Below are 10,545 nucleotides of genomic sequence, written 5' to 3' on the forward strand. Positions count from 1 at the left end.
CAAAGACAAACAGCATATCAGGAACTACGTATGGTAATGTGTTACGTTAGGACGCTCCCATTCACTATGTGTGAAGACGATACTATAGTAGAGCCTTGGCTAACATTAGTAACTCTTTTAGCAGACCATAAGCATCCCTGTGGAAAATGCAGAGTAGACATTGGTGGGGGATGAAATACAATCTAGGAAGTCCAGTCTGAGTAACAGATGAATGTGTTTCACATTAGATTCAGATGTCACACATTGCACAACTTGTATTATGACAGAATCCTGCAGCTCTGGAAAGACATCATGACAGCAACAAGTGAGCTTTTATTGTGATTATTGTAAGGTAAACTGTGAAAATACTGGGATTAGCCGGTTATTTCTTGTCAATGGAAGCAACCCTGCATTATTTTGTTGTAGTCCTCTGTGTTGGCAGCCTCTCTGCACCAACAGAGTGGCCTCATTCAGATGAATTACAGGGCTGTGTTTTTTCACACAGGGTTTCACATAGGTCTGAATGCAGTCTTAGGGAAGCTTAAGGCCAGTTCACGGTTTCCATGTTTGCAAGACCCCTATGCTAAAATCTGAGACCTCTTAGACTGTCTGCACAACCTGTTCTCATTCCCAGGATGTTAAATACAGTGGCTATGTCAAAGTCACTGATGTCTCAGAGATAAGCACAAGTTTTCTTTTGGCATCAGTGCCATCAACATCTATACTAAACAACGATTGACATATAAAAGTAGGAGCAAAAAAGCCACATAAGGAGGCTGGATGTAAGTCACAGGACTTCCACCCAGGAGACTTGTTTTCATCTGCTGTTTGGTTAAGTTCAGACACCAAAACTGCTTGGTTAGAGTCCGGTCAAAGTGGCAGTAGGTGTAAAGTTAGGAGTAAATGCAGATTGTGCATGTGCTAGAAAAGTAAACTGGATCTTCATTCCATACTCAAAATGTATGACACACATTCCACATTCTGTCTGATTCTTGTTGGGCTGTTGCTGACTGTTTTCCGTGTTTAGCCAAACACAATAGACAAAGCAGCTCTTCTTCTTGCTGTCAGGAATTCAGTTTTGTAGAGCGCATGCGTGAATAGTGGTATGTATGGAAGTGCATGCATGTTTGCTGTCTGCTGTAAACAGGAATTGGCCCTTACATTGCAGCAGTCTCAGTCTCAACTCATCATCTGGGATAGCATTAAGTTTGAGCATTTTAGTGATTTTTTTTAAAACCATAAGAGCAACCAGCCATGTCTCCCACATGTATCATCAACAAGTGAAGATGCTATTGTTTTTTGCTTGGCATTTGTAGCTTCAATTTTAGCCTGATCACATGTGTAACACAAGTGACCAAATGCATATAAGACCCTTTTCCATGGTACATTCCACTCCAGTTGGCTGCAGTTTTCATTCAAAATGCAGTTATCCTTACTTAGTGAGCTAGCAACAAATGACATCTAATCAAGACAGTTACTGTTTAAGCTGAAAAAAAAAATCGAAAACAAGTTATTGCAAAATGAACACGGAATAAATCTGCCAGTGTTGCCACTCTAAGCTGTGATAGAACATAACGTTTACCAGATGTCCCCACAGTACCTATGGGGAGCGGGGTTCACAATGGGCCAATTATGTACTATCTAATCAGAGAAGGCATAAAATTTCAGACGTGTCAGAATGCTGGTGAGTTGCCAGATGGCTGAGATGTCCTACCCTTTAATCTGATAGCTGTGTGACTTTTGTATGGGTGTGTGGAGATACAGATACTCCCACACACTGCTCTATCTCCTGAGTTTATCTTGAGATGACGGCCAGACAGACTGTGGCTCATAAGTGACTTCATGGGTTATAAAAAATAAAATATACAGATGAGTAATATTAACTTGGACTGCATGTGATAGCAGCGCTTGATTAAGTGTGAGTGTTCGGGGTGGACAGGGAGGCAGGTAGAGACTGAGAATGAGACAACAAACTAATTATGAAATCAAGATGTAACGCAGGAGGAAGCCAAGAGCTCAGGATGGAGATATTTGATTAAAAAATGGACGGGCTGGGAAACAGACAGCAGTGTTTACAATCACTGCATGAACTCGCTGAACTTGACGGTGTTTCCGAGAGGATAAACATAATCCCATAGCTGAACTTAAAGTGACTCCAAAAGTAAATAACCATTATTTTCACGATGACTGTCATCATCACCAAATACCGACAACAACTGTAATAGCTTATGGTTGAATTATTTATGTGCGATATATTCAGGTTGCTGTGAATTATACGCCAGCTTCCCTCCTTAAAAAGAACAAGAAAATATTTGCAGCATTTCCAACGGTGATGAATGAGGCTGCTCTGTTGAGTTTCCAAAATAAAGGAGTGAAATAACATGGGCGTGTGAGGAACTCCATGTGAATGAATTGTTTTGGCTGCGATCCAGAGAGTTCCTCCAGCAGAGCCAGTTAAAACACAGATAGCGGAGTGGTTCATTGTTATGTAGGGATCCGCCCCAGAGCTGGGATTTGTGTGTGGAGTACAAAAGCAGGGAAATGAAATAGTAACGCAAGCTGGAATGGGAGGGAATATGCCAGGGATGGGGTAAGGTGACAGTGGGGTTATATGAGGTTGAGGAGATGTCCTTGGGGAGAGGAGGTGAAACTTGACAAAGGGCTTCACAAGCTCAGACAAGTACAATAAGCTGTGCTGGAGGTTTGGAACAAGAACACCACTGTAACCCACCACACTATAGGTCATAACAATACCCTGATTACTGCTCTGGCTGCACCGTTGTGGAACAATGTGCAGGAGCATGCAGCAAGTTGCTGCTAAATAGTTTGCAAGTCAAATGTAGAAGTTTCTTTAACTTAGGAATAGTTTGACATTTTGAGAAATAGCTACAACCTAAAATTATTCACACCCATGCCAAGTTTTGATTAATAATGAATTTTAATCTGGCCAATAGTTGTTTTTTTCTTTTTCTGGCTGGATATGACAAAGAAGTAACAAAAGATAGTAAGATATTTTGTTAGAGATTATATTTTTATAGTGTTTTTCTTCCATTTTACTAAAAACCATATCCAAAAGTCAGACACCTTCAAGTTGTCACACATTTTTGAGAAAATACAACTTCTACACCATGCCAAATAGTCCTTTCTGGAACAGATGATGCAGTAGTTTTCTAGCCAGATACTAGTCAAATACAAGTCATGGCAAAAACCAAAGGGCTTATTGTGCTTGCTGTTAGGATCCATCATTGAGACAGACTTGTGCAAGAGTTTTTGAGTGCCAGTAGTATTATCAGTGCCAAGCAATATCAAAAAGTACAAGGAGTTCCACAGTGTAAAAAAAATCTCAAAGGTTGTTGGAGAAAACTACAGTGACTGCTGCACTGGCAAGAATGGTCGTGCAGGAGGCCAAATAAACAAAGGATTACCATAAAGGTCATCCTGATAAATCTGAGCAGTCCTGGTACCAAGATCTCAAGGCTGAACCTCCAACCAAAGAGGACTTCACTCCTCCCAGACTGGCACATAGAAGCTCATCTAGCCTTTACTCATCTGGACAAAGAAGAATGCTTTCAGTCACTAGTTCTACGGTAGAATGAGATGATTGAATTAGAGTTGTTTGGACACCAGGATGTGGTTTCAATCTGGTGAAAAAGGAATGATCATTCAACTGCAACAACACCATCCTTATATTCAATATATGCAAGCATGTTGGTGGGAATGTAATGCTTTGGGGGTGTTTTTCAGCTAATGGGCCAGGCAACCTTGTCAAAGTAAACGGCATCATGAGACAAGAGGATGACAGTAAGATTATGGAGGAAAATATCAGACAGCCTGCATAAAAAACTTGGTCTTGGGCACCATTGGACCTTCCAACAAAACAATGATCTGAAACATACGGCCAAAGTGCTCAAGAGATGGATAATAGAAAATAATATCAACATGTTGAAGCAGCCCAGACTTGAATCCCATTGAGAATCTGTGAAGGGAACTAAAGACCAGAGTGAGGAATCCTCTAGCCTCAAAGACCTGGAGATCATCTCAGAGGAGTGATTCAAAATCCCAGTGGAGGCATGACGAAAGCTTGTTAGCAATTATAAAAGCTGTTTGATTGCAGTGGAGGCCAATAAAGGCTTTGCAGCTGATTACTGAGAGTAGGTATAAATTATGTTGGACATGCCATTGTTCATTGACAGTTAAAATTCATCATTCACTTCACTGACACGTCTTATCATCTTTTTCCAGCCTGCAGAAACTTAATGATCAAATAAAAATGAAAAATATAAATCATACTTTTTTGACTCAGCCGTAGATGAGAAAACTGAATCTGCATCTACCCAGTAAAATTGAAGCTCCAACCAGAATTTAGGATAAGCTTAGCTTAGCATTGACTAAATCTGTTCAACAACCAACAATATACATAACAAATGAGACATAATGTTGAGACATATTGTGATCGTTGGGTTATAGAGGTTCCAGCAGGTGGAAGATGGTTGTTTTCCAGTCTTTCCAGTTCACCCTTTACTTTAACTCCTGCAAAACCTGCACATCAGCAAGATGTTGCAAAAATACATACCCCTGTATTCAACATGCTAATACATTCTGCATGCCAACATTGTAAGGTTTTTTGACTTTGCTACATCGAGGTGTAAATGCATTGTAGAAAACATGCAGTTTCCATAAAAGATCTTTTCAGTAGAAGAGCCCCCTCCCCTTCTCTTCCCAGTAGCTGTGTCAGAGTGAGCCCTCTGGAGATAAGCCTGTCCTTCATGCACTGTGTCTAAGCACAGAGCCCAGATTACACGACCATGCAGGATTCCCTACTGGCTGCCCGCTCTTCCACCACATCTCCTGGACATAAACAAGAAGGATGCTGCAGAGAGTGAACAGGCTTCCACTGTGCTCTGCGTCTTTGTAATCTTGTACGGGCTGTGTATCTTTGTAATCCCATACACCATGACTGCAGATAGAATAGCCTCAGTGCTGCGATGGGTCCATGAATGCAGAGTCTGAGGAGTCTAATCACAGAGATACCTTAAGAGCTTACACATCCAACATACTTTTGCTTCTCTGTTATCAGTTTATGGAACTGCCTGCAAAGCAAAAACGCTATTATCATCTATCGAGTATTTTTAAAAGACAGTTCAGTATGTAAACTGTGTATTGAATCGTTTTCTGTCAGCTGCTTTTTTAATGCTTTATTTTTTGGTGTTCATCATAGCACACTATAGTACAATGTTTCTGTAAAAAGAAGCCTCTTAACTCCAGGTTGGAATCCCTTTGGGTAAATGATGTATGGTTCCAGGATGTCTCCAAAGGTGTGTTAAATTGCAAGCTTAGAAACAGAAACGTATTCAAATTAAATGACAAGATGGAAACAAATGTAAATGGACAGAGATATGGTCCAAGTGGCAAGAACTGAGGCAAAAAAGCATTTAACGGAGCTCCAGCTTGTGCTCAAGATTCATGTTCTCCAACAGAACAAAGGCAAATCCACAAATCAGCAGAGATACCCAACATTACTGGTTTTGGTTACCTCGCTTAGGGTGATGCTGACATCAGAAACATATTATATTGTTGCAACCTTGTGTGAAGCAAAGGTACATTATGTACTAGACAAAACATAGGACCCTGGGAGAGCACATATGTAGAACATAGGACCCTTTGTCATGTTGTCATTATGTGTGATCTAAATCTAGGGAAGATAAGACCCTGGGAACATATGAGTGAATCCGTTCAGACTACAAGATATGAGCACGAAAAATAGTCCGACCCATAAGACATAGGGTACTGGGACCATGAATTGATCGGTTCAACGTATGTAGTGTATCACAGCTGTTGACAACTGATGTCACATCTGGGAAGCCTCATCACTTTGTCATCACTTTGGCTCTATTTCCACAAGTTTTGTGACACTGACCAGTGGGAGCACAGATGTAGTGAAGCAAAAGACCGGGTAAAGGACAGACAACCCGAGGCAGGGACGATAAGGTGATGTAGCAAGGCGGCTAAACAGGTGGGAGTGAATGGTCAGAAATAAGGATGCAGTTTTTTGAACAATTTCCTTAACTGATAGTTGGCCATATTAGAGTAGAATAGAACAGAACAGAATAGAATATAATAGAATGTGCTTTACTGTCATTATAAAGTCTACAACAAGATTGGAGAACAAGATTAGCAATCAATAGCTTTTGAAATCAATTAAAGTAATGGTTTCCGGCATTGTTAGCAGATACAGCTATTCTGTACTGACAAACACTCAACTCTTGGTTTGTGTCAATGTTTGAAAATCCTAGTTTAGTGATAGCATGAATCTCACATAGCTAGCTGGAAAAGACAACTGCCAGACACCTGAGGGGAGTTCATCAACAGGACTGAAACAATTAGCAGTTAGACAGCAGGGAAGCGGTTGTTTTATGCGACCTTATGGGCGGTTAACAAACACACATGTAACGCCATCTCATTGAACAGTAAGAAGCTCAACCTGGTGGTGCAGCCAGGTACTACAGTAGATCTGTGATACATTTTCAGTTAAACTGCATGTCTGTCATCTTCTGCGTTATTGGTTTGTATATTTTAATCAAGTAAATTATTAGCAGCAAGTAATCGCTAAACAATTAATCACAAACATACTTAGTCTAAAATGATAGCTAAAACAGCAAACGCAAATGACTAATGAATGAAATAATCAAATAAGCTTTTCTGAACACAACAGAGCCAGTACCATACACACCACTAAAGACACCGTTGCTGGTTTGTATTCTTGTTTCTGGTGGTAGATCCTTGGCTTCTCCTTCCTGATGACATCAGCAGGTCAGGAAAGACAGAAATCTGTGATTGGTTGGTTCATAGTTTTTCATGTGTCCCAGCTTAAAGATCAGACGTACATTCAGGAGGTTAGAGTTTGCCTTCCTGTTTTGTTTTTAACATAAATCATGATCTTTCCCCAACATTACACTGCATGCAACACATTGCAATATCTTAACCATACTGTGGTTTATTCATGGTCGATAACTACGAACTCCGAGGTCAGAAAATGTTGTAAATCACTGCCCTAGCATGAATATGAAACACGACCTTTGAAACATATTTATCTGTTAAATAAACCAAATGAGCAATGCAGTAAATCTTCCACATTTTACAATCAGATGTAGTAATTTTACACTTTACTGTGCGTACTACTTAACATGCACAGATTCAGTCTTTGCATGTTGCAGCACCATGCAGGCAATACTCTGGTGAAAAAGCCTCCTCCCCCTTCTTGTTCTGCACGTCCTCAGATAACTGCCTCCAGCGGAAGATGTCCTGTCGGCACCTGGCACCCAGGGGAAGGAAGGCCCGCTACTCCCCGCCTAACACACACACACACACACACACACACACACACACACACACACACACACACACACACACACACACACACACACACACACACACACACACCCTGCGAGTGTGGGCGTCTGCGTGTAAGAGGATGTAGTTGCATGTGCGTACACAGACGCTCTGCATGCCTGTGTGTGTCTGTCTGTGTGTGTCAATGTGCTGCACGGTGTGTTTGTGCTGCATTATTATTGTGTGCCTGTGAGCTGGTGTTGTCTGTCAATCTCCCCCTGGTCCCAGTCTGCTCTGGCTGGTTTTATTGAAGCAACAGACAGCGTGGGCACACACACACACACACACACACACACACACACACACACACACACACACACACACACACACACACACACACACACACACACACACACACACACACACACACACACACACACACACACACACACACACACACGTAAGCTCGGAGCAGCCCTGATCCCAGGCTGATAGAGACAGACAGAGACTTGGTGAAGTTGAGAGAACAGCCTGGGGTTGTCTGCAGACCACGGGGAATACGCCCCCGAGTCACAAAAATACTGGAGTAGAAGCCAAAAACTCTGCTGCACCCCCTCCTCTGCTACTGCTGCCATTCAGCTCAGTCTACCTGCATGTCTGACTCCTGTCTGTCATTCAGTCCATCAGCTGCTTAATCATTCACTCTTTTTTCCCCTCTCCCTTTGCATCTATTTAGCGATCTCCATTTGTTTTTTGAGCGTTTTTTTTCATCTGCGGATTTAGCCGCTTGTTCCTTTTTATTCATCAGTGCCATCAATCTTGCATGGAGAAAACCAATGCATCAGCAGTGTAATTTTGTAATCAGCACAGTGAGGAATACAAATCAGATCGGAAGCAGGGCCGTAATGTATGTAATCCATCAGAATGAAAGTGTTACAGACAAATGATAAACATGCATTTTTGAGTTGATTAATTGTCTGTACAAGAGATTGATCCCTCCATATACTCAAAGATCCGGAGTTTCTTTCTTCCTTCTCTGCTGAAGTATGTCGATGGACAAGCACGCCGACTATAACTTCCTATTTCCCGTGTGATGTGTAAAATCGATTTAAATATACTGACAGTTTGGGAATAAGCTTTGCAGGACTGAAGCCTTTTTGTTTTCGTTATAGCGCTGCAGGCATTACAATATGTGTCTGATTGGAACATTTCATTTTGTTTATGCCGTTTCTTTTATTTTATTGCTCTGTATTGGTGGCTATTAGGAATTTTAACAGCATCACAGAACTCATCTCCTCATACACAACCTCCCCCACGCACACACCCACTCACAACACCTCCGCTCGTTTTGAGCTATGGTGGCCTGCACTTGACAGAAACAACATAGCAGACAAGTAAGCGGGCTAATTAGAGAAACATCCAGTAAAGTGGTGATATATCACACCGCTAAATACTGCGATAATTATACAGCTTTGGCATTTGCTTTCATTTGCTTTTGTTGGGTTGAGCACGAGGCTGATTAGTCTTCATAATGCCGGTTCCTACCTTCTAGCAGCGTTCCCTGCTGTTGAGCAGCTGAAAATGCCAGCGAAATGGGGGTGTGGAGTTTTGAAAGCACCTGGCAAAGTAATCATTGATTCATGGCTATTGATCGCCAATTCTATCAACTCCTGCAGATATATGATGGTCATTCTGTGCAGCGGGGCAGAGAGAATAATCTTACTGATTGCTCTTTCATTCTTCGAGGCGTTTATTCTTACTTGTGCATAACTAGTCTCAGGGCCAACACAAGACAGAGCGATTGACATTGTTTCCCCAGCAATCAAAATATAGGACCCATGCTGCCTGGCCCGGCTGTGGCTATCTCAATGCAAGATTGATGAGGCTCTTCAGGTAGATACAAAGCTAAGTGTCTTGTTTATTAATGTGCTGTGATTGGATCCATTAGCTGCCCTGTGTAAACTAATCGCTGTATAATGTGTGTTGTCATTTCAGCCTAACTGCTGATAATGTATTCCTCCCCCGTCTTTGCAAATGCTGTTATTTTCTAATAGACTCATAGAAATAATGTTGTGTCAGGAGTAAGGATTTTTCTCTCCATTCGCCCTGCTGAACAGTAAGCATGTTTCACATTCACATTGATTGCTGAATTTGCTGTATGCTTCTGCTTGCTGTTATCTGATATGAGCGGTTATATAGATATTCGGTGCAGAATGCAGCTAGATTTGGACAAATCGAGTTGCGATAAAGCCCATCTTTTTTATTTAATTCTACCTGGTGGAGTGCAGATTTACCGCCAACACACGCAGGAGTGTTTAGCTTGGAAACAAATCGGGTCAAATCTCAACTGCATCCTGGAATATGACTGCTGACAACCTTTGCCTTTCTGCATGACATGACATCCACAAACACATCAGCGCAGCAGCAACACCAGGGACAAAGATTATTGACTCGTAATAGCAGATCTAATAGTATCGCTTTCACAAAAGGAGAGGGAAAAAAAAAGAGAAACAGCCTGACAGAACCATAACAGTATCATAACCACACTGGCTGACATCCAGCTTGCCATCCTCAGGGATCAATTTCTTCAAAGCATAATGTATCTCTTTTATTCTCCATCTCAGATGCAGAGTTGGTGATCTCAAGGTGCGCAGTGAGACTTTGAAGTGCAAAAGAGTCAGAGCGAGAGATGGAAGATTCACAGCCCTGCTTTCTCCCCGCTGAGATCCTCTGACCTCAAGTGAACAGAGTGAAACTGAGCAAATTGAAAATAAGTTTAGTAGGGCACGCCACAGCTCAATGTACATACTGGAAAATAAACCTCGTGAAACTACCTGTCGGAATCGATTTGCAACGCCAATGAATTTCAAAGAGTTATCTCCGACTTTTAAAAGGGCCCTGCTTCCTTAGCCTAACGCTGTGTTAAATGTATTTACAAGAGATATGTCCCCTTTTTATTATACAGCTAATTTCCATGATAATGTGCCCTCTGGAGACTGTCACAGCAAACTTTATTGAAGGACTCTCGGTTTACACAATGACTAAACTACAAAGGGTCTTTCTATTTGCATCCTTTCCTCCTTGATCCCTGCGTCATGTAGAAAGTGACAGGTGTACTTTGCATCTCCACAGCATACTCAGCAGACAGTCATAGCAGGCCTCATCTATAAATAAAACTGTGGCCTATTCTTTTTGCACCAAGTTCACGCCAAGACGGCTGCCAGTCGCACGGGGACT

General features: G+C 41.7%; 1 long non-coding RNA gene across 1 annotated transcript; it reads left to right on the plus strand.

The window, feature by feature from the left end:
• Positions 1 to 216: 216 nt before the first annotated feature.
• LOC118471226 (uncharacterized) lies at positions 217 to 10,141 on the plus strand. Its single transcript, XR_004848481.2, has 3 exons — positions 217 to 304; positions 6,756 to 6,789; positions 7,257 to 10,141. It is a non-coding gene; the product is annotated as an uncharacterized LOC118471226 (long non-coding RNA).
• Positions 10,142 to 10,545: the final 404 nt, after the last annotated feature.

The sequence above is a fragment of the Amphiprion ocellaris genome, chromosome 22 (assembly GCF_022539595.1).
Source record: "Amphiprion ocellaris isolate individual 3 ecotype Okinawa chromosome 22, ASM2253959v1, whole genome shotgun sequence".
NCBI lineage: Eukaryota > Metazoa > Chordata > Actinopteri > Pomacentridae > Amphiprion > Amphiprion ocellaris.